Genomic DNA, 25,510 nt, shown 5'->3' on the forward strand with positions numbered 1-25,510 from the left:
GTTTTAGGTTAATTATACTTATGGCAATAAAAGTGGATTGAAAAAGGCTGTCCCAGTGGAACAGAAAAGGGAAGAGACAGGTCTCAACAGAGGCGGTGGTTGGGGAGACTGGATCACAAGCAGATCCAGCTATAAACAGCCATCAAAGAGGGTGTGAGGGGAAATTGTGGAACCAAAGGTGGACACTGCATTCTTCAGTTCTTCATTCATGGCTTACCTATATCTTCAATCAGACTGTACTCAACTTGAGATTGATCCTATGATACCTATTTCATTTTTATCCCCCATAACTTCTAGCACAGACTGGATTCAGTTTTTGCTCAGTAAATATTTTTCATTTGTCTTCACCAATTACACCAGAATAAGATCTCTACAAGCCAGTATTTTGACCTGATAGTATTTTGTATACTTGTGTGCTGTCAACCTTTTCCAGAGGCTTCCTGACATGATATTGACAATTACTAGAAGCTTTGTGAAATTAGGCCCTCTTTATTATAACATCAATAAACCTGACTTGATAATAGCTATTGATATCAATAAAGTTTAAGTGTTTTACCCATTATGTGTCACTGGAATGCTAACTGACATTAATACTAATAATATTTTTTAAAGTTTTTTTTTTAATCTTTATTTTTGAGAGAGAGAGAGAGAGAAAGAGCATGAGCAGGGGAGGAGCAGAGAGAGAGGGAGACAGAGAATTGGAAGCAGGCTCCAGCCTCTGAGCTATCAGCACAGAGCCTGCTGTGGGGCTCCAACCCACAAGCCCTGACATCGTGACCTGAGCCAAAGTCAGATGCTTAACTGACTGAGCCACCCAGGTGCCCCATGACTATTTTTTTTAATGCTGTTTTATGAACTCATGTTCTCCATGAAGGCAAGGAGAACACTTCACATAACTTCTCTATTTTTTCTATCTCAGTATATAAAATAGACTAGAATCTTTTTAAAGTTTCAAACTTTTCTTTTCACTATAAATATATTAAACTGTGGCATAAATGCATATGTACATAATGTTTGTGATTCATTGGCTTTGACCAATGGCTCCCAAACTCACAGGGCTACTTAAGTAGCAAAGTTCATGAAATAGTCTCATTAGTTAAAAAACCCTGATTAATGGTTTAAAACATAAACACATACACACACATTTATGTTTATGGGAATATTATTATTCAGTATGTGCCAATTGGTGGATCAAATCCTCTAAGACATAAAATTTAATGTAAATAAATACTAAATAGAATCCTTGGAAGTAAAAAAAACAAAAGGATCCCAGACATAGATAACATAATTCAAGCTCTCTGGATTCATACCTAATCAGAAAACAAGTAGATGGAGGGAATTCCTCAACATATGTCCATTAAGCAACACTGTGCATCACGAATTGTTTTTGGTGCCCATGATATATCAGTGAGCAGAACAGAAGCAGATCTCTTCTTAGTGGAGCTTATGTTCTAGTGAGAATGAGATTTTATACAGTACTGCCAAAAGGCAATTTATTGGATTGTGCTGAGTTGTGGAGTTAAGAAATATTGATGATCTAAAAAGGAGGAGGAAGTGTCTCAATGATAATATTAAAAATGGCTATAAGAATCAGAACACAATAGAGATTTCTGGGTAGCTGTCATAAATGCCCTGTTTCTATTAGTAATTTTCTGCAAAGCCTGTCTCCTTTTCTCTCTAACAATTTCTATTTCTTGATGTGATGACTCTTTGCAAGGCAGGGTACTTCTCATTTCCAGAGAACTATATCATTCCTCTGGTGACTGAAGTTATTTGTGGGTGGCCTATTTTATGCCTCTTCTCTTCCACCTAAGTGAAATTGTACTATATGCTGTGTGCAATTTATCGATTAACTGTACTATGAAAGGTATAGGGAATGATACATGCTGATGACCTGCATGAGGGTTTGCTTCTGTTAAGCTATATGCTCTTGTTTCTTTTAAGACAAAATATCAAGTAAGAGTTCTGTTGGAAATTTTATCTCTAAAATCTACTCCTTTCAAAGAAAACAAATCCATAATCTATAGGCAATTTGTGGCTTTCTCATGAAAGCACTGTGACATCAAAAGTGGCTCCATTTAATTTTATTTGGATGAGTAACAATATTTTACAATAAAATTTCATTCACTGACATGCCTATAGAGATGCTAGAATGTTAGACAAGAGATATATACTTAAAAAAAAAAAAAACAGGTGAGGTGGTATACTGAACTATCCTGATAATTACTGCTAAAAGAACACGCATCTTGTAGAGAAATTTGACCAGCATAATACAGATCACATGTCTACATGAAATAAACTTATCAGGCTGTTACTGAATTATTCTCATTTATAGACATAGCTTTAAAGCAAATATCACTAATTGCATGTATATGGTATTAATGTTTAATCACCCTGGTATTTCATTATCAATGATTGTTATGTGTGAATTTTGCTTTTGGAATTTTAATTCTGACAACCATAAAACTATGAAGAAAATACATTATAATTTTTTTTTTACACTCATTCATTTTTGAGAGACAGAGAGAAACAGAGCACAAGCAGGGGAAGGGCAGAGAGAGAGGGAGACACAGAATCTGAAGCAGGCTCCAGGCTCTGAGCTGTCAGCACAGAGCCTGATGCGGAGCTCGAACTCACAAACCACAAGATTATGACCTGAACCAAGTCAGACTCTTAACCCACTGAGCCACTCAGGCGCCCCTGAAGAAAATACATTATAAAATATTATATATCATTCATGTTTATTGGGTTGGACATGGTCACAAAGGGACTCAAACTATTTAAGGAGATCTCTGATATGCCATTATGCATGTGTGTATGTAGTTCATTTCAATAATCTTTTACATGCAAGTGTTCTACTCACCAAGTAGTTTCAATATTTTATAACAAATTATGAAAGCATAGATGTAGTATGAAATGAATTCATTCAAAAACTGAAATGGATGAAGGAGATAAGGAGTTGTCTTGCTTAGACTATTGGTTAGTTTACATTATAGGTAGAAAAAAGTGTATTTTTTATGTTTCTCAGAAGCTGGGGTGACGAAACTGCTCTGGGCTAGATTTCTCCCCAGTTAGTGGTTTCAGGGGGACAGATTATACTTCTCAGGATTCTGTGTAGGAAAAGTGAGAAGAGAATCAGAAAAGATGGGATCATATGAAGCATGACCTAACACCTCTTCTGTAACCTCCAAATCTTTAGTGAATTTAATTAAAGTCACAAGATGCATGACTTAGTAAATTTTTCTAAATAGATACTGAAACAAAATGGCAGGAACAGAGATAAGAAAACAGTGGTGAAGTAAATATGCATGAATAGAAAATAGAACATTTATAGTGCCCCAAGTTGTGATAATAGAGTTTGAATGAAGATCACAAGAGAGACGTTGACTCCATTTCACATGGATTATTTTATAATTATTATATTATATTATATTATATCATTATACTATATATTATATTGTATATATTTCATAATTATATTAAGCAGCAACCACCTTTATTCTGCCTACCTATGGTTCTCTTCTCACCTCTGTGACTTAAGTTATCTTTTATATTCAATAACTTGTCAGATGCTCTTTTTTCATAAAGCCAGACTTCCAGCAGGTATCCAAATAGTTATAATTTATTATTGCTACTTATTGGTATTTTTGTGCTAATTTTCTTATTTAATTTAGCAATGCTGGGTGCATGTCTTCTATTTTGGCACTCTGTAGAACATGTGTTTAAGTTTTTTTTTTTAAAGTTTATTTATTCTGAGAGAGAGACAGAGAAAGTACAAATGGGGGTGGGGGGACAGAGAGAGAGGGAGAGAGAGAACCCCAAGCAAGCTCAGTGCTGTCAGAGCAGAGCCCAACACAGGGCTCAAACTTATGAACCGTGAGATCATGTGTGACCTGAGCTGAAACCAAGAGTCAGATGCTTAACTGACTGAGCCACACAGGTGCCCCATATAGAACGTTTGTTTAATGATGACTGTAGTAACAAAGGACTTTACATTTACCATTTCTTGGCTTAATAAGAAGTGAAGCATGCTGCCTTTTTACCACAGCTGCATTCACCAGCAATGCATACCCCCCAAAACAGAATCAGCACAAAATAACGTGCTTTTTATCTACAATTCAACTGATTGCAAGGAATCCACAAAATATGCAAAGTTAAGGGTGTTGTTAACATTTATGAGTTTATATACTAAGAGTTTGGGTTCAGAAGAGAGTCGCATAATCAGAAACTTGCCAGTGCAGATCTTCAGGGTCATATTCAATATTTGTGTCTATAAATCCAGGTTTTTCCAGCCAGCTGTACATAGACAAAGGTATCTTGAAACAACAATAATTCTGGGGTCTTTTGCTGCATGTATACCCACAGAAAGTCCCTCTCTCTTTTCTTCTTTTTCCTTAGAGGATTATTTCTCTCTTCATTTAGCAGCTCCTCATTCAGTATCTTCTCTTTTGTAAGAAAGGCCACCTTCCATGATGAACTCCTGTCTCTGCCTATCCTATGATGTGGGTAGCAATTTCTTTCATTAACAAAGTAAAATGCAATAACAAGACAAGTCTAATCTTTCTAAAGTACCCTGCTGCATTTAATACCGCCATTTATCTCACATTGGAGATGTCTAATTAAATAGATGTAAACAGATAAGGGATTGAATTAAGAGATTGGTTCTCCCAGATGGTGTGCTACTTGGCCACAATTAAATTCTGATTTTTTCTTTGGCTACACAGCCTTTCCTGGATTGTACTAGGCTATTCTTCCTTCATTGTGTTGTATTTTTGTGGTGAAGCCACTACAGAGGTTCCCAGTCCTAAACAAGAAAAGGAATCTTTTTAAAGCCTAGGGACTTTGAGACCAAAAATGTTTATTTCAGGGGAAATCATACCTGAGAAGACCTAGGATGAATGTGGCAGTGAAAAGCAAATACTGCTTTAGAGAGTAGCCAGTTCAAGTAAAAGGAAGGAACAGAGATGAGGAAGCCCTAAAGCCTGGGAAAAAGCCAGAGGCCAACTACTTCCTCCAGAACTGAGAATCAGCAGGAACTAAAGAAAGCAGAGACAAGTGGTGACAGCTGACTCAGTAACAAACCCAATTAAGGTTCTTGAGCTCCCTTGTATCTTTCTTCTTCTCTTCTTTCCTTTCTCCATAAGTTCTAGCCATCCTTCATAGACCCTGTTTCCAGTATTTAAGGAGCAATACCTTGTGCCAGACTTTGGGCTAAGAGTGCTGGGAATATAAGGTGACCGTGACTTTAAGAAGCTAAGTGACACCAATTATAAAAGTATGAGATGGTGAGGACAGGATGCTTGAGGGGCATGTAGAAAGTAATACATCTCAGGATTAAGAATAAGTTAACCTTTCTCAGATATAGGGGGAGAGTATGATGCCTTTAGGGGCTTGCAAGAAAGCCAGTTTGATTAGAACCCAGAGTACTTGGTTGTGTGTGCTAGAGACAGCAGTGCAGCAGAGGGGTGCATTACATGGCAAAGTGTAGAGAAACAAAGTTTGAAAGATAAACAGGGACTGGTGGTAAAGATGTTCAAAAAAATATAATAATTTACACATTATCCAGAGGACAATGGATAACTGTTCAAGTATTTTAATTAAAAAGTGACATGATTAGATTTGGATTTTTGCAAGATCACTTTGGCTGCCCTGTAGAGAGAGGATCAAGAGGAAATGAAATTTATCTATTATTCATTAAAGTATTGAAATTGGTCAGGGAGCATCTTCACAGACATCTCTTCATTTACTTAAAAAAATTAAGAGAGATTGAAGATTTTGTTTTGTGACTTAGAAACACCATAGTTAAAAAAAAGGGATCATCGTAGTTAAAAAAAATAAAAATAGCAGAAAAAGCAACCGCATTTGTGCATGTATGGGGCTTACTTCTCAGATTTTAGAATTACTTTTATAGCAATTTCTTTATCCCATAAATCTCTAGACTCTCTCTCTCTCTCTCTCTCTATCTCTCTCTCACACACACACACACACACACACATAGTTTCTATCACAAAAGCAACAATTATCATTCCCATTTGCATTTGTTCTAAAAAATAAATGGAAGGGGTTAATACTGCCCTGCGCTTAGTGTCTTATCTCAAATGGAAATGGATCCATACTATGGTTTGTCATGATTACTGGTCAAAGCTTGACCAATATCTTCCATTTTAGAGGCATCCTTTGTTATGAAGACCAAAAACATTTCAGTCTGTCTACCACTAAACTCTCACATATTGCTTACAGACCCTCAACTGATAATAGTAATCATTCACCATATTTTGGTTGTAAAATGTACCAGTTTTCATCACAGGATTATTACTTCCTGCTTAAAGAACTTTATCAATAGTATGGTGATAAGAGCAACTTCAAGGGACTGATATGCGTTTGCATGTTGGAGTTTTTCTCTTTCCCAGACCAGTCATGGAGGCTGCATTTGGCTTTGCTTCCTCAGGAGAATTGTTTATAGCACAGAATTATCACACAATTTAACACAGCTGGCACGCTGGCCTCAAGAGAAAACCAAAAAAGATTGAGGAAGATAAATGGCAGGTAGGTCAAACAGGCTAAGAAAGGGGCCTGGAGAATAGAGAATCTCATTATAAGTTTAAGATATTTTAAATCTCTGGAATTTTCTTTTCATACTCAGCTAAATTCTACTAAGATTGCAAAGTAATATTATTTGATTATTAGTCTTCCTCTGACCACATTTAATATACTTTTCAAAAAGCTCTTCCAATTTATTACCTCTTTTCATCTTTGTATGTCTTTTGAGATACAGAGTATAATATATTCTTGTCATTTGTCATTTGAAGACAATGAGGTACAAAATATTAAATAACTTATCTAAGGTCATATAATTAATGAATAACAGAACAATAATAAGACTCCAGTAAAAGTCCTAATCCTAGTCTCTTTCAACTCAGTGGTGATCAAAACAGGTTTGGTTATAATCATTAAGTTCTACAAACAATTAAAAATAGAGTCATTTGATTCATTGTCTGGGGTTTGATTATTTGAGCATCCCTTTCCACCACCTCCACCTTTGAAAAGTGAACAAATACTAGCAAAGATGAGGAATATATTAGAATATGAAAAAAAATTTTGATTTTGTAAAGAGATTTCTTATCAGCATCCAATTTCCTTGCTTTTCCTTTTCTTTGCTTTTCTATTTCCTTGGTTTCTGCTCTTATTTTATTCCTTCCCTCTACTTACTTTGAGTTTGTCTTCTTTTTCTAGCTTTTAAGGTAGAAATTTAGATATTTGACTTTAGATATTTCTTCTTTTCTGATATAAATATCTAAAGTTCTAGGTTTCCTCTAAGCGTTGTTTTAGATTTATCCTACAGATTTCGATAAGATGTATTTTCATTTTCATCCAGCTGAAAATAATTCCTAATTTTCCTTGATATTTATTTATTCATGTACTTTTAGAAGTGTGCAAATGTCCATATACATTAATATCCATACATATAAGGAATGTTCAGATGCATTTTGTTACGGATTACTAATTTAATTCATTTGTGGTCATAGAACATAGTTTGTATGATTACAATCATTTTAAATTTACTGAAAATTGTTGACAGAGCAGCCCAGGTGTATCTTGGAGAGCATTTCATATGCATTTGTAAGGAATATGTATTATGTAGTTGCTGAGTGGAGTGCACTAAAATGTCAATTAGATTCATACTTCTTTTGGATCCACTTGTTCTATGAACTACTGAGGCAGGGCTTTTGAAATTTCCAGCTCTTACTATGAATTTATTTATATCTTCTTAGATGTCTGTCAGTTTTGTTTTCTTTTATTTTGAAGCTCTTATTTTAGTTGCATTGACATTAGGGTTTTTATTTCTTCTTGAAGAGTTGGCCCTTTAATTTATTTTTAAAAAATTTTTTAATGTTTATTTATTTTTGAGAGAGACAGAGACAGACTGTGAGTGGGTTAGGGGCAGAGAGAGAGGGGGACACAGAATCCGCAGCAGGCTCCAGGCTCTGAACTGTCAGCACAGAGCCCGATGCGGGGCTCGAACTCATGAGCTGTGAGATCATGACCTGAGCCGAAGTCAGACACTCAACTGACTGAGCCACCCAGGTGCCCCAAGAGTTGGCCCTTTTAAATATATAGCCAGTTCTTATTATCCATGGTAGTTATGTTTTGAAATGTCACTGCGAATACTGAATTACTGGATACTGAACCATTGCTCCTAGGAAAAATATATACATATAAGTACATACATGACATAGATTAAATCCTAAAAAACATGCCCTGGTAGATTTTACTCTCTTTTGTACAAAAGAGAAAAATGAAGCTCAAAAGTCTTAAGTGACTTGCCTGAGGTCACTCCACCAACAGGTGCTAGAGTTGGGATTTAAACCCTGTCCGTCTGGCCCCAGAGATGTAGCTTATTGCGTTACACCACATTGCCCTTTACTATCTCTTTGTTCTGATGATCTCAGTATGAGAGCTGCAACACAAAGGCAAAGCATTATTTTGTTCAACCTCAGCTTGGAATGTGCACATCAGAAGACTAAAATTATTCCCCACTCTGCACATGTCCACAGGTGACCATAAAATGATGGATAATATTGATTTTGAGATTATAAATAAATTTTAGCCAGTAGCAAATTCACAATATGGAATCCACATGTAATGAGGATCAACTGTATCTCAGTTTATAAACAAAAAGTTGATAGGTAATAACTAATAACCTTTGTTCTGAAGTCTATTTTATCTGACCTTAAAATAGTCATTTTCCTTTTCTTTGATTAGTGTTTTTTTCATGGTTTATATTTTTCCATCATTTTACGTGTAATTTAAATGTGTATATATTTAGAGTGAGTTGCTTTTAGACAGCATATCGTTGGGTCTTGAATTTTTATAAAATCTGACAACTTTATTCTATTAATGTCTTATCCATTTATATTTAATATAATTACCATTATGATTTAAATATATCACATTGCTATTTATTTTCTATTTGTCTCATCTTTACTCATTCCTGTTTTTCCTCTTTTCCTTTTTTTTTTTTTTTTTTTTGCAGTAAGTGATTTTTAGGATTACATTTTGTCTTCACTTGTTTATTATTTCTATACCTCTTTCTTTTGTTTCTTTACTTTTTTCTCTTGGGCAGTGGCTCATGTGGATTCTTGAGCCTCTTAAGGAGTCCATAAGGTAAAAATTATTTTCACAGTAATATTAAGAGTCATTTGCATTTCCCTTTCTTTATTTCACAAATTTACCAGATGGTTTTTGAGAAGGTATATGCCATATCATGTTATATTATTAAAGGTGAAGGAGATTTGAGAATCTGTTTTTTCTGAGGTCAACATTAAGGAAATTTGCAAAATGTGAAATAATGACATGTTTTTCACTATTTTTTGTTTTGTTATAGTAATTTTCATTAAAATATGTTGTATATATATTACATGAGTCTATTACTAGTTTTAAGCAAACATTTAAAAATTAAATTATAATGTGATAAAAAACTGATGGATAAAATCCATATAAATAAGTTCTTTAGAGTCTTCATAATTTTAAGACTATAAGGCTGCTCTAAGTTATACCAGATGTGTCTCTAACTTACCACAGTCTGCTGCAAATATTATACTATATTGTATATAGTATAAGAGCATTGCAATAATATCTTTTTCTCATCTTCCATTTGTTTGGTGCTATTTTATTATACGCTTTATTTCTACATACGTTATGAACTCCACAGAACATTGTTAAGGTCTTCTCTTTAAACTGTCTTTTACCCACATATTTACTATTTCCAATAATCTTCGTTTATCAGTGAAAATGCAAATTTCCTTCAGGTGTCATATTTCTTCTGCTTGAAAAATTTCTTTCAACATTTCCTGCAGTAGAGCCTGCTGTCAATGAATTTTCCCTAGATAGGGAAATCTTTAGGAGTTATGAATATCAGTTAGTTTTGATGAGTGACTAAATTAGAGCCGACAGCAAATAGAAGAGAGATATTTTAGAACCAGGGTTGGCAATATTTGGCAACTGATTAGATGGGGTGAAGTGTGGCATACTAAAATGCCCATTATACATCATAGCCAATGTAATAAGTATAAAAAGTAAATATTGGGAAGGTATATCCAAAAGTATTATTATTTGTAGATGATAAGATAGTCATTTAGAAAACCCAGAATTCACTGAAAAATCACTATACTTAATAAATGAATTAATGTGTGTGTGAAATCAATAGCTATCCTGTATACAAGAAATAATTTATTAGAAAACATAATGGCAAACTACAGCAGTGGCAGCGACAACAATTAACTATTTGAAATACCTGATGTAAGGAGCTACTAACAAGAAATGTGGGGGCACCTGGGTGGCTCAGTAGACTAAGAGTCTGACTTTAGCTCACGTCATGATCTGACAGTTCATGAGTTCAAGCCCTGCATTGGAGGTATATGCCATATCATGGCATTCTGTGTCTCCGGATTCTGTGTCTCCCCCTCTCTCTCTGCCTCTCCCCAACTCACATTCTGTCTCCCTCTGTTTCTCAAAAATAAATAAACATTTAAAAAAAGCAATGTAAAAAGCTGATAAAAACAAAACTATAAAGGAATTAAAAGAAAAACAAATAATTAAAAAGGTTTATCTTGGAATTAGAAACTTAATATTGTAATTTGTCCATTCCCTCCAAATGAATCCATAGACATAATTAATTTATAATAAAAATTCAAGCAGATTAATTTGATGATTTCATTCTAAATGTTTATTGTGAATGAATGAGAGTATGATATAACAAACTATTTTAAATGCTAAGGAACCCTGTCTTCCTATATATTGACATATATTAGAAAGTCATAATGATCCTAGTACAGTAATAAATATTCAGATTACTGAAATAGAATAAAAATCATCACCATATTTAAATTTATATCAGGATTTATTGCATGATGAATATGAGCCAAGTTGGTAGGAAAATGAGTTAATAGTATTGGACAGGAGCTGCTATGGAGAAAAAATAAAATTAGACATGTACTTCATAATACATGTAAAATAAATTTCAAGTAGCTTTAAAGAATTGAATGTAAAATAAAACCACAAAATTACTAGAAGAAAAATGCAAGTAGACATCTGTGTGATCTTGAGTTTGAGGATTCTTTAGCATAATTAAAAGATAAAAACATTAAGAAAATTACTCATTTTGACCCATTTAAAATACATTACTGGGGCACCTGGGTGGCTCAGTTGGTTAAGTGTCTGACTTTGGCTCAGGTCATGATCTCGCCATTCCCTAGTTCAAGCCCCGTATCAGGCTCTGTGCTGACAGCTCAGAGCCTGGAGCCTGTTTCAGATTCTGTGTCTCCCTCTCTCTCTCTTTATCTCTCTGCCCCTCACCTGCTTGCGCTCTGCCTCTCTCTCTCAAAAATAAATGAACATTAAAAAATAACAATAATAAATAAATAAATAATAAAATACATGACTAACTAAAATTATTTAAAGCCAAATACTATTAAATTCCATCTATGAATTTAAAATGAAACTGGGGCGCCTGGGTGGCGCAGTCGGTTAAGCGTCGGACTTCAGCCAGGTCACGATCTCGCGGTCCGTGAGTTCGAGCCCCGCGTCGGGCTCTGGGCTGATGGCTCAGAGCCTGGAGCCTGTTTCCGATTCTGTGTCTCCCTCTCTCTCTGCCCCTCCCCCGTTCATGCTCTGTCTCTCTCTGTCCCAAAAATAAATAAACGTTGAAAAAAAAAAAAAAGATATTTAAAATGAAACCAACAATTCATAAAATACTGTGATAGACAAGGGCTAGATATAATTAATATATGAATTCAATTTACTAATTAATATGGATAATATGCCTATACATTAATTAAAAAGTTGGGCAAAGCATATGAACAGGCAATTTGTAAAAAAGCAAAAGCAGTTCACAAAGTGACATATGACAAGATTTTTTGGCTTCAGTAATAGGGAGGGGATATTAGAGATAAGAATTAGGCCACAAGAAAGAACATGTAGGATAGGTTAGAAAGGAGAAAATAAAAGCTTAAAAGAAGAGCAAGAAAAATGTCAAAAATAAGATGTGTAATAAATACAACTACTTTTTATTATAAATACTTCACTCCTTGGGTGAAATATACTTTCTTGTTACAGTGAAGTCAGTTTGAGCCATGTCATTTTCTTTGACTAAAGAAATGCCTAATCAGGACAAAGTTTTAAGAACCACTTTGTTCTTTGCAAGATTTTCTTTTTGTTACCATGATGGAGAATGTACCAAATAGAAACTTCTGGGGTATCATGCAGCAGACCTCCAGCCAACGTATAGTGGTTGGAGTCTTAGCAAGAAATAGTAGTCTTAGTGAGAAATAGAATTTTGTTGTCATCAGCCACTGAAATGATGAGGTTACTTCAGCATAATATAGCATATTCTGGTCTACTTTATGTTTTTTGGCTTCCTGTTGGAAATTTGACTGACACATAGGGTAGAGATTCTAAACAGAAGAGATAATCTATCTGAAGTATGTGTACAAAGAAGAGAAGGTTTGGTGGGAGAGAAATATTAAAAGGTTGGTTTGTTATAAGTAGAAAGTGATGAGAAATAAATGTAGTAAAAAGGAAAAAGATAATAGAGAGTAAACTGTCAAATGCCTGAATGAGGGATTTGTATTTAGTTGAAGACTTGGATGGCATTGCTTCAGTTTGGAGACTACTACTTTTTTCTTCTTCCTCATTATTGTGTCTATTAATTATTATTATCTAAAGTATTCATATGGGAAAAGGAATAGTTACAATGGGTAGTGGCACTCCAAATTATCAGTGGATAAGTATGTTCCATATTGCCTCTGATCCAAATAATAAGTCATAAAACTCATATGACCCTTGGAGTTTTTACCAAAAGAATCCTAGTAACACTTCTTGGTATGTCAACTGTCTATCTTCCAAGGTGGCTAAAGAATGGAAAGATATCCACAAAGAATGCAGGTAACAAAGAAGTTATGTGCTAGTATACAGCTTTTTGTATCATAAATAAGACTAGCATGAAGGTGCCCACAGTTCTAGCCTACTGCTGGACCTAATAAAGTACATTGGCTCAGCAGTTATAAAGCTTGGAGTTGCTATTTTTGTGCAAAGATTTCAGACCCATGGTGGGAGACTGAGACATAAACTGTGTTTGCCTCTTTGGATGGTAAATAACACGCTACTTTGCAGTATGTTTAGTGTGAGAACACTGGGAGGCTGTGTGCAGGTCACAATTACCTGTAGTGGCATGGCAGCTTTGAGATATCCTATATGTGAATACCAACTACTTCCATGGCTTCCCCCCCCCCCCATTTAACCTTACTCTTTTTCTTAACTGCATTTTATTTTATTTTTTAGTTTATTTATTTCTTTTGAGAGAGAGAGAGAGAGAGAGAGAGAGAGAGAGCAAGCACACATGTGAATGTGAGCAAGGGACAGGTAGAGAGAGATAATCCCAAGCAGGCTCTGTGCTGTCAGGGCAGAGCCCTCTGGGGATGGGGAGGAGCTCAATCTCAGAAACTGTGAGATCATGACGTGAGTCGAAATCAAGTCAGACACTTAACCAACTAAACTGACCAAATGCCCCCTTAACTGCCTTTTGTAAACTTTGCTGTGTTCTCTGTCTTCCAACATCCTTAAAGTCTATGTACACCATGTTTCTGTCTTTAACCATTACTTCTTTCTCTGCATGATCTTTCTGATGAGTCTCCCTAGAGTTCAGTATCAGATACATTTGGTAACACCTACACGTGTGTCTCTAGATCAAACTTTTCTACTGAGATCCAGGATTGTGTCTTTATTTCCCTGATATCTCAAAATCAAGTTGCCCTAAATGAGTTTATAATTGTCCCTCTAATGCAGAACTAATGGTACTATCATTCACCAAAACAGTAAGTCAAACAGACAGGATTTCACCCATAAGATTCCTTTCCTTTGCTTCTTTTTATTTTTTAAAGACATTTTTTTAAGTTTGTTTATTTTGAGAGAGAGAGAGAGAGAGAGAGGGAGAGAGAGGGAGAGGGAGAGAGTACACATGTGGGGAAGGGGCAGAGAGAGAGGGAGAGAGTGAATCCCAAGCAGTCTTGGCACTGTTAGTGTGGAGCCCAATACAGGCTAGATGTGGGGCTCGAAGCAGGGCTCAAATTCACAATCCATGAGATCATGACCTGAAATCAAGTGTCAGTCGCTTACCTGACTGAGCCACCCAGGTGCCCCCTCCTTTTTCCTTAGCTTCTTTTATCTTATTAATCTTTAAGTCCTATCAATCACATCTTAAATATTCCTTGCATTTGTCCCTTCCCCTCCATTTCCATCTGAATTTGTTCTTATCCCCTCTCATGTAGACTATTGTAATAACCTCAAAATGTCTCCATGGCTCTAAACCTCTCCATCTCCAATTTATCCACTCCCCATACTAAGAATTATGATTCAAAAACACAAATCAGATCCCATTATTCCACTTCTTAAAACCTTCTAATATTTATACATTGCCTGGTCCATGGCATTCATATTTATGTGTACACAAAGCCCTTTGTGGTCTGTTGTCTTGTAGACTTCTCAGCTGCACTTCTGCTCATATCACTTAGTGCCCCTAGAGTGAGCACATTGTGCTGCTTCACACCTACTGGTTGTGCACATGCTTCTCACTCTGAAATTGCCCCCTACCTACTGCTCACCCACAGTCAGACTCCTACTCTCATTCACAATTAGCCTAAACACTCTCTGCACAAGGCCCTGGGTGGAAAGTGCCTGTATGCTGGGTGGTCTCTGGATCTTCCTTCCCTTAGTCTCCATTTAGCCATTACCACATGTAGTCCTTTGTTTACTGGTCAAGTTTTATAATAGACTGTATGTTCCTTTAGGAAAAAACATGCATCTTTATATGTCCTGAACTCAGCTCAGTACCTGGGACATAGTCAGCAATCAAAAAAGTGTTAAATATATGAAGGGATAAATAGATGCATAGATTATGGCTTTAAAATAATTCTGCATATCTCCTCCTTTTGCTGTAGTAGGAACAATAGTTTGAGAATATCTTAGAGAGTTATTAATTTTATTTGCCCATTAGATTAAAAAAGTTATGGCATTTTATTTTTTTTAAAGTTTCTATATTTACTTTGAGGGAGACACAGAGAGAGAGAGAGCTCAAGCAGAGGAGGGACAGAGAGAGAAGGAGACAGAGAATCCCAAGCAGACTCTGGGTTGGCAGTGCAAAGCCCGACTCAGGGCTCCAATCCACAAATGGTGATATCATGTCCTGAGCCGAAATCAAGAGTTAGACATTTAACTGATTGAGTCACCCAGTTGCCCCCCAAGTTATGGCACTTTAAACAGGTGGGGAGCAATGATCTGGGTAAGGACTGAGGGCTGGCAATGTTAGATTTCTTTTGCTTATTTGTACTTTTATGGATAATTAAAAATTATTTTCTAGTGTCTTGCATGTCCAAAGAGAGACAAAAGTGATTGATGTTAAAAAGTTTTTCTTTGATTAGAATTTAAAAGATTCTTCAGCTTTTCTGAGAAAATATTTATTTTTCAATGTAGATATAAAAGTGAAACCTGTATTTTTTGAATAATCTGTATAAAATTTTTCTTTTCGATACAGTAACCTATATCTAGGTTGGTCTGAAAATTGTTTTTTATTTTAGGCAATTCAGAACTTACAAGTCATATAATGACCCATTTCCTCGGTTTCTGGGACTTGGCACCATAACACACTCTGGGAGGTGTGGGGGGTATTGTTGGGGGGGTGGAGGGGGCGAGGGGGCGAGTTGTTTTTATTGAATAAAAAATATCAATATACTAAAAGCTTAACTATTTCAAACAACACATGTAAGGGTTTGGTTAGACCTGACTCAAATGAAAATGAAATAAACTAATTTTGATTCAAAAGCTTCAGACTTTGCCTAGTTGTGAAATACAGGTTCTGGAGGTTGTAGCCATGGCAACCAGCAATGAGCGAACTAAGCTTTGAGTGCCCTTGTCCTCCATCACTGTCAGCTTATATATCCCCTATCTAGAGGAATGGTATTGGCAAGTTGGTAGTGAGAAATCACCGATTGAATCATTTACCACCATTAAAGCCATATTTTGTATAACTAACTAATGGTTATGATTCTTAGGTAACCTCCTATCAGATTAAAGATTGGAACTATTTCTAATAGAAAACCCAAAGCTTTTGGTTTTTGGTTTCCTTTTTGTGTTAGGGAGCAGTTATAGTGTTACCATAAACAGTGTCTTGTCATTTACCTCTTTTACCCATACTTTGATGACTCCCTCAACAACCCCACACGATAAGTTTCAACATGCTAAGAGAAAATTGATGGCAGAGTGCTTTGCTCAATTGTAGGGACGGGACCTGTGGGGGGAAGGGGGAGGGGGACACACGATCCCATTCAGGGGATTTGCCTGAAACTCCTTTGAATAAAGATTAGATCCGCTGCCCCTGAAAGGCTCCCAAAAGCTGGTAATGGCTTCTGAAACAGAATTTTTGTTTGGACTTTTCAAAGCCTTCTTATTACTTATTTTCTACCATTCACCACCCTTTTCACTCTAATCCCTACGATCAGCATACAATGAACTCTTATGGTTTGGTTTTTAACATTTCTTAATGATAAGGAAGGTAGGAAATAATTTTGGAAATATTAGAAAAGTAGAATAATAGTAATATTGTAATAATTTCCAGATCTTAATGTAAGACTTTGTGCTGAATACTTTATATACTACTTAGTTCTTTAATTTTCAGCAATCAAATAAAACATTATTATCTCCATATTACAAATTAGAAAATTCAGTCTTAGGAAGGTTTAACAACTGTTATGAGGTCAACAACTGGCATGTGTAGTTCTAGAACTAGAACTTGAACCCAGACTTTTCTGGCTCCAAAGTCTAGGGTTCTTAACCTCTCTCTTGCCTCCCATCTGCAGATCTTTAGGGAGTTTAGCTGTCAGATTGATGTTAACATGACACTTTTCAATAATTCTTTTTGGATTCTTATTTTCATGTTTATAAATTTAGTCAGTAAATATATAAACAGTAAATATTTATTGAATGCCTACTATGTATTTTAGGCATTTGGAACATTGTGAACAAGAGAGATTAGCACCCTTATGGATCCTGTGATTTAAAACAGGACAAAATTCAAATAGAAAAACTAGCAAACAAAATTATTAGAGGTAGTGATTTATATTCTGATGGAAAAAAAGTGACAGAATGTGTCTTGAATTATGGATATATAATTGTGGGGGTGGGCTATTTAAGAAGATGAGGCTGTTAGGGAGTAACTACTTATGAAGAAAACATTTTTCCTAAAATTGAGTTACGAGAGATGGGCATCCCACTGTGGATTAGGTTAGAAGACCAACCACGAAGAAGTTCTGAAACACACCTAGCATGTTTCAGAAATTGAAAGAAAGTCAGTATATTTAGGCAAAGTGAGAAATGAAAACAGAATGGTACAATCTAAGACTGGGGAAGCAGACAGGAGTCAGATCATGTGGGATAATGCAGACCCTGAGAAAAAGATTAGATTTTATTTAAAATGCAATGGGGAAAATTTAGAATATATTCAGCAAAAAAGTGACATGATCTGATATGCCTGTAAAACAATCTCTGTGACTATTGGGTGGAGAGTGGATTGTTAAGCAAAGGACAAGAAGAGGGAGATCTGTGAAGATCTGTAAAGAAATTCTTAGTGTGATCTGGATTAGAAGTGATTTGGGTGTGGATTAGGTTGACGATAGTGGCACTGGAAAAAACTGGACAGATTCATAATATGTTTTGAGAGCACTACCAATAGGTCTTGCTGGTAGATTGGATATAGAAGTATGAAGTAGGGAGGGATTAAGGGCAATTATTGATTAAGGGCAACTCTGCAGTTGGGACTTGAGTGGCCAGATGGATGAATGTGAAATTTACAGAAATGTGGACAACTGAACAAGAAGCAAGTTATCGAATTGGGGATAATGAAGAGCTTCATTTTAGGATTAAATCCAAATTCTTTAGCCTGGTACCCACCTATGTGTATTTATGTCTAGTTAAGTGCTGCCCATGTAGCAGTATTTAATAAATGTTTATTGGATTGACATGTGGAAAAGTTAATGGGCTTACCTAGTTTTTCTCAAACTCAAGTGAAATCATTCATTGAGCAAAGCTTACTGATTCAAGAATAGTATTGCCTCATTTTTAGAAAAGGTCAATTCTGCCCCATTAATCACTAAATAGGCATAATCACTTATACTCTAAATTGTAAAATTGCCTTCTCATAATTCACCAGACTTCTGCAAAACCCCTATTAACCCACTGCGAGAAATATTCACTTCCTAAGTGAATACAATATTTGTATATCAGCCAGAGCTAGAGAATCCCATTGTCACTTCATGAAAATTAGCTTTCTTTTCCCTTGAGGTAAATTGCACATTCTTGCAAATAATACAAAATGTGACCTATGTTCCATATGATAAGGGAAATATCTCCAATCATCCAGATTGCTCAACAAGACAGACTTAATTTTTTTTTCACTCATATTTTAATTGCTGTAATGTCAGCCTCAGAGCTCATTAAGTTTTTTAAGGCACCATATCTTGGGTGTAAAATATTTTTATTGAGAAAATGAATTTTTCCCTGCCTTGAGAATAGCTCCCTAATTAGAAAGCACATACCATTAGTGCAAGTAGATCACATTAAACATACACTCTGATGAATTGATAATTCATCTCAATCTCAAGTTATAATCATTTTATTACCTTTCTACAAAAAAAAAGAGAGAAAGAAAGAAAGAAAGAAAGAAAAGAAAGAAAGAGAAACCTCTAGTGAAAGGAGAAAATCACTAAGATATTTTGAAAAATTGGACTGTTCTTGGCTCACTGAAGTCTCCTGAGCAATCATGGTTGCCTAGATGGTTTATAATAATTTGATAATTTTCCCTGATTCTGTCAGCAGACAGTCAGCATTTGAACCTGCTGTCTCCAACCTACCACCCTACCAAGACCATTACATAACTGTTTAAAAATTATTTTGCTGTAATCTCAAAAAATTTTAACTGCTTTAAAGATGCTGCAATAAAAGTTACATCTGTCATCATTGAAATATCCTCCATTTATTCTAGACATTTTGGTGATTATATGAAGAGCATGGACTATATCTTACCACAGACGCTGAATAGCACCAACAGAGAATGATCGTCTGCTGTTGTCACAGAATCAGCAGTTTAAGGCAGCATATAATACATTAGCTTTCAAATTTTCTTCATTAGAAACTCTCCAAGTTTAATTTACTCAACTGTATGGAGGTTAAAGATGTGCTGGTAAAGCACTCATCATTAACAGTGATTATTCATCGTCACTCTTGAGTAGGCAAATTCTACTTTTGGAGATTTTCTCTGCTAAGGAGAATTAATGGGAGCTGGGAAATCACGGTGGGAAACTCCAGGCCACAAGTCTAAAGCTAGGGGCTTAAAAATGGAGAGGAACTTAGGAGTATCTCTCAGGTAGGCAGAGTTGTCTCATTTTCAAAAAGGAGAGGCAAGAAGGGAAGCAAGAGTGACCAAGAAGCCTTATTGTTTCCCTTAGCTTGACCCTCTGGTTTCATCCTGAATGTAGGCCCTAGACCTACCTTTTTAAAACAAACAAGCACAATATTCACTTTCGAAACCTTGAATTGTAACTTCTGCCTAATTGAGATACAAATCATCCATAATTCAGGAATGTATTCACAAGGACCTGAGCCATCCCTTTGTCATCACCAAGAAAGAACACCCCAGTGTCACATTCTCTCTGCGAAGGTAGGAATTCAACTCTGATTATCAGCAATTAACAAATACTGTTGGCTTAATTACGTTGACCAAACTTCTACTTTTTGGAGATTTTTATTTGGAAGATTTGAAGAATGCGTCTTAGGCATTTACCTTAATAAAAGCTGCAGTCTTAATTAAGATATGGATCTAGAATATTGCTGTCTACTCTTCTAAGCAGTTGAGAGGAATCTGTAAGGCAAGCATCAGTCTTTCAAAGTGGATCCTTTTGACCATTTGCATGAAGATCATATGTATAATTAATAAAATGCAAATTTATGGAATATGCCAGAAAATTAAACTAAGCTTAAATTATTTGGGCATGGGATCTCAGAATGCCTTAAATTCCTCACTTCTTTCATTTACACACTAAAATCTGAGTATAACACTGTTCAGAGAGTAATTACAGTAAGCTTCATAATAAAAAGTAGAATGTGAGAAAAGTCTTGAAAATATAATTTGAAACAATGAAATGGAGAATTTTAATTTATTTTTATAGTTATAAAAGCATAGAGGTAGAGGTCTTCAAGATATATTGTACTGAAAAAAAGATATATTGTACTGAGTCAGGAAAGTAATGGTAAATCATTTGATTTCTCTTCCTGTCTTTGTGCAGCTTTTCCCATAAAGAACCTCATCAACTGAAAATCTATTGTTCTGTTAACATTTTCTATTGAAGAAATTCCAGAATTTTTCTCACTTGTTCATCAGAACATTCAATGATGAATTATGTTTAGCAGTGCCTCTTTGTATATCATTCTGAAGTTCTAAGTGCAACAAAAATTTATCCCTTCTTATTCTAGACATTGGGTTGTGGGAAACTAATGTTACAGGAGAAAAAGAAAACTCTTCCCTTTCACATTTATTTTTTCTAAGAAAAAAATACACTTAAAAATTATATATTTGTTTATCCTTTAATTTCTGAAATAAGGAAAATGGTGTCCTGAAGCAGATCCTTGAAAATTGCCACCGATCAACTGACTCTCAGCACATTGATTTGGTTAATTTTGGGAGCCCCTTCTCTGGAAAATGTTTTCTTTCTCTTTATCCTCTCATCCCTATTATTAACAACTTTCATCTCTTTAAAATTTATTCTGAAAGAAAGCTCTGTTGCAACTATTTACATTAGATAGTGTCAATTTATAATATCACTTGTTTCTTTCTGATACTTGCAGTTTAGGAAAATTTCCATTATGGAATACATTTTCCACCACTAATAAAAAGGTGGAAATCATTCTGGTAGCAGGAAGGCCTTTCTGGTGCCTCTACAATTTACTTGTTTCCTCCTACCACACCACCCTCTCTAAAACAAATCTTTCCGGGCGCCTGGGTGGCTCAGTTGGTTGAGCGTCTGACTTCGGCTCAGGTCATGATCTTGCGGTCCGTGATTTCGAGCCCCGTGTCGGGCTCTGTGCTGACAGCTCAGAGCCTGGAGCCTGTTTCGGATTCTGTGTCTCCCTCTCTCTCTGACCCTCCCCCGTTCATGCTCTGTCTCTCTCTGTCTCAAAAACAAATAAATGTTAAAAAAAAAATTAAAAAAAAAAATAAAACAAATCTTTCCCTGAGAACAACTGTACATCCCAGGCCCTTCTCCTTGGCACAAAGAAAGTGGCCCCCTCCTGGTAACCAATATGGAAAACCATGAAGGGAAATGACAATAAACAGCCCTCCAGCTTGGAACTTTCAGTCTTCTTTGCCCTATTCTCTTTCCAATTTCCTAGCCACTATCTCAGGATGAAGTATTTGGATTTGAATGTAGATTTTCCCTGCCACAACTTCCTACTTGTGTGGACAAGAGAACTCTGGCATGGAATGTGGAACCCATGGATTATCTCTTACATGAATGAGTGCCAAGTATGAAATGACACATTATACAGGATGGAAAACTGAGAGACAGGAAGACTGCTAAAGAGATGGCTTCTCCACACACGTCTTCTGATAATTAACAATCACTGGGGGGATACAGGAAATCCTAAGTAGGTTGAATTGCTTTTTTGTTTTAATGTTCTCCTTGTTTGTATCTGCCTTGGTGTGGAAAGCCCCACTCTGTGTGTGAAGCTCCACTGCAGCCTTCAGTCCAGTTAAAGGCTCAGTGAGGGACCAAAACTTAAAGTGCTCAAACATAGCCTTTGATTTTTAGGAGTGGAGAAGCAGGGACCCTATAACACACACAGATGGGGAGAAACACTGTGACCTAAGACACTAAGGCAGCACGTGAGGTTTCTAGGACCCAGAAGGAGATATTGTGCATGCTCAGAGAAATGACCTTTGGATGTTTGCAGTGCTTGCAAATTCCCTATTTATGTATGTATGTATGTATGTATGTATGCATGTATGTAAAAGTAAAATCCGTTTTACTGATTAATGTAATGAAATAACATACCTGGAGGCATTGTGGGACTCTGTGTGGCTGTAGCATAGAGGGATAGGGTGAGAAGTAAGTACCGAGGGAATCCAGACCAGAGGCTCTTGGGAGGTGATCAGAGAAAATGCGATGACATGAGCTCTGAAGATGTAATGGAATAAGCACAGTGACAAATTTTTGCATCTGGCCAGGACCTGAGAAGTGAGGATGCAGAGGTGGATCAGTGGAAGCCTTTCCTGCCTGGCAGAGTTATACATTTTTTCGTTTCTTTTTTTTTTCCAAAGAAAAAACAAGGGCTATGAGTCAAGGGTGCTAGATCCAGAGAGTACTGAGAAGAATAAGTCATGGTTACTATTTACAAAGACACAGGGATATAGATGTAGAAACTAACATTACATTTAAATAGAATCCAAATCAATAAAACAATACACAGTACTATGAGGTCCAGAGGGAATGTGAGAAACTGTCAAGTATAGTCAGGAAACAATTCCTAGGAAAGGAAAGATTTTAGCTGGGATTTGAAGTGTGTATAAAGATTTTCCAGGGGCAAAAAAAATGGAGAAATAGCAGTTGAAACTGAGGAAACAGCACACTCAAGGGTATGTTGTGCAAGAGAATATTTTGTTTAGGTAACACTGAATATTTCATTTATGGGGAGAAGACAGAAGTGGATTGAGAGAGAAATAGAGAGGAAGATGAGGCAGACCAGCAGACATCTAGGAGTGCAAAAGATGTCAGGAGTTCTATACTTGATGAGTGTTGGCAGAAGTGACAGATGCAGGATGTGGATGTACATGTCAGGAGGTCAAGAAGCAACACCAGCCATGTGAAATCTGAGGTGAATTTAATTCTGAAATGCAGCTCTGGCCATCACATGCTTCTCTGCTATTCACTAAGACTCCAAATCACAGAAACTAAATCCAGATTGTTAAAAAGCAAGTTCCTGCATATATTTTTTGGGTAAGATAATTTTAGTATGGGAATTCACCAAATCACCAAAATCTATTGCACTTTTATTATGCACATGGTGTGATACTGTGCACAATTGGTATGCGAAGTACTTGTCCTTCAGTAGCTTATAATCAAGCTAGGAAGAAATTCATGCACTTCAATTATTGTAAGAGTGTAGCATGTTCACGTATCAGCAGAGTGAACCAAGGGCCTGTTAGGTACAAAGCAAGTAGGCCAAATGTTTGGAATTCCCACACTAAGTGAAATAGGGAGGAGCATCTGGTGGCTCAGTCAGTTAAGCATCTGACTCTTGATTTAAGCTCAGATCATGATCACACACTTTGTGAGTTTGAGCCCTACCTGAGTCTCTGTGCTGATCAAGGTGCGGGGCCTGCTTCGGATTCTCTCTCTCTATCTTTGTCTCTGTCCTCCCCCCCTTTCAAAATAAAGTTAGGGAAACAAAAATAATACAAAAACAGGGAGGGGGCAAAACATAAGAGACTCATAAATATGGAGAACAAACAGAGGGTTACAGGAGGGAGTGTGGAGGGGGAATGGGCTAAATGGGTAAGGGGCACTAAGGAATCTACTCCTGAAATCATTGTTGCACTATAAGCTAACTAATTTGGATGTAAATTTAAAAAATAAATAAATAAAATTTAAAAATAAATAAGTAAATAAACTTAAAAAAAAAGGCGAAGTAAAGATTCTTGTCTAATTTAGAAAAGTCTCCAAAATTTCTCCAAAGACACCAGATAATTTTCTGTGTCAGAGCCATACTGAGTTCAAGTTTACCTGGCACTAAAATCTTGACTTTATCCCTTAATGTGGGCTGCCTCAAATCAAGTAGAATATAAATATTTGCAATATGAGGAAGAAACTGAATTTTCCTTAGCTCCTTCCTGTTTAAAGACTACTATGAGGACTTATCTAGAAGTGAGGGGACTCCAGGTGCAGAGATATCTGTAAAGAAAGGCTATCTGAGTGCCCAAATCCTCAACCGTTGGCACATATCTTGGTGAGTTTACTATCATCCTGGACCTGCTCTTAGGAACTGGATCGAGAAAACAGATTGTCTTACCACTGTTAACTCCACTCATAAGACACCAGTATAAAAGACACAAGGCCAAATGTTAAATTTATATTAGGCCACTAATCAGACTAGATATTCACTTCTGATGTGGACATCTTCTTTCCTCATCAAAAAGTTAGAGAAATTAAGCAGAAAGTTGCTTGTTAACAAAAGCTATGAGATGGATGAATTTCTAAATGTCTATCTAAAATACTGTCAAGATTAATTGTATTCATCCAGTAAGAATTATAGAATATCTTGATATTAAACTATCATATTTATATACTGCACTAGATCTTGAAGTAATCTGGAATCAAAAGACCCAACAACACAATTACTCTCCTCAGAAACTCTCAGTTTGCTGGCAGAAGCAGCAAAGAAATAGACAACTCATTTAATCATGGATGCACCTGAACAGCCCTTTACTCAAGATGGAAACAGGTGGGGAAAGTTACAGAGGCCTCCTGGAATATGCAACACCTGAGTTACATCTTGAACAATGAGCAGAAATTCCCTGAAGGAGGAAGAAGGGGTATAAGAGGAAATGGAGAATTCAGACAGAAACAACAGCCTGGCTAAAGACCAGGAACAAAGGATGGCTTGGAATTTACACACTGTAAGTAGTTCACTTTGGCGGGAGCACAATTTAAGTGGGTTTTGGGTGCAGAGTCATCGAGCTGGGTTACATAACAACACATTGTGCTTATTACATGGTGGATATTTATGGGAGGAAAGCAGAACTGACTTCGCAGATAATGGGTTACTTTATCTTTCAGAGCCAAGTTTTACCGTGGGGTTTTTTTTTGTTGTCGTGGCATTATGCGTATATGTTAACATTGGTCATTCAAGTTTTATATTTGTTCAGTTCTTTTGGTAATGCTATGTTTATGTTTTTTTTGAGTGTCATGTTTCCATTTCAAAAACTTTTTATATTTGTTATTCAGTTGTTGGTAATAGGCTTTTTATTCACTGTAGTTTTAACACCTTTTTCATTATAATGATATTTGTGATAAAAATCCTGTGTGGTTTTTGTTGTTGTTTTTTTGAGATTTCATAATATTATGTCTAGATGTGGATGGTTCTTAAATTTATTACTTTTTGTTAAATTGAGCATCCATTTTGGCTTAAAAAAAAAAGTTCCAGAAAGTTATCAGCCAGTAACTCTTTTTATTCTAAAACTCTTGATTAGATGTTATAGATCTTTTTACTCTATCTATTTATGTCTCTTTTATAGTTTTTTGTTTGGTTTTTTGTTTTTCTAGCCTGGCTTCTGGGTAATTTATTAGATAAGTCCTAAGAGTTTTCTAAACTTGCTTTGGTTTCCTGCAATCTCTTTGTCTAATGTGTTCAT

The 25,510-nt window shown here is 36.0% G+C and overlaps 1 long non-coding RNA gene across 2 annotated transcripts in view; it reads left to right on the forward strand.

The window, feature by feature from the left end:
• LOC123580776 overlaps window positions 1-24,967 on the forward strand; it is a 507,052-nt gene extending 482,085 nt beyond the window's left edge. For both annotated transcript variants that reach the window (XR_006703452.1, XR_006703453.1), the window contains one exon: window positions 24,507-24,967. This is a non-coding gene — a long non-coding RNA (uncharacterized LOC123580776). The remainder of the gene's footprint in view (window positions 1-24,506) is intronic.
• The last annotated feature ends 543 nt before the right edge of the window (window positions 24,968-25,510 follow it).

The sequence above is a fragment of the Leopardus geoffroyi genome, chromosome A3 (genome assembly GCF_018350155.1).
Source record: "Leopardus geoffroyi isolate Oge1 chromosome A3, O.geoffroyi_Oge1_pat1.0, whole genome shotgun sequence".
Lineage (NCBI taxonomy): Eukaryota > Metazoa > Chordata > Mammalia > Carnivora > Felidae > Leopardus > Leopardus geoffroyi.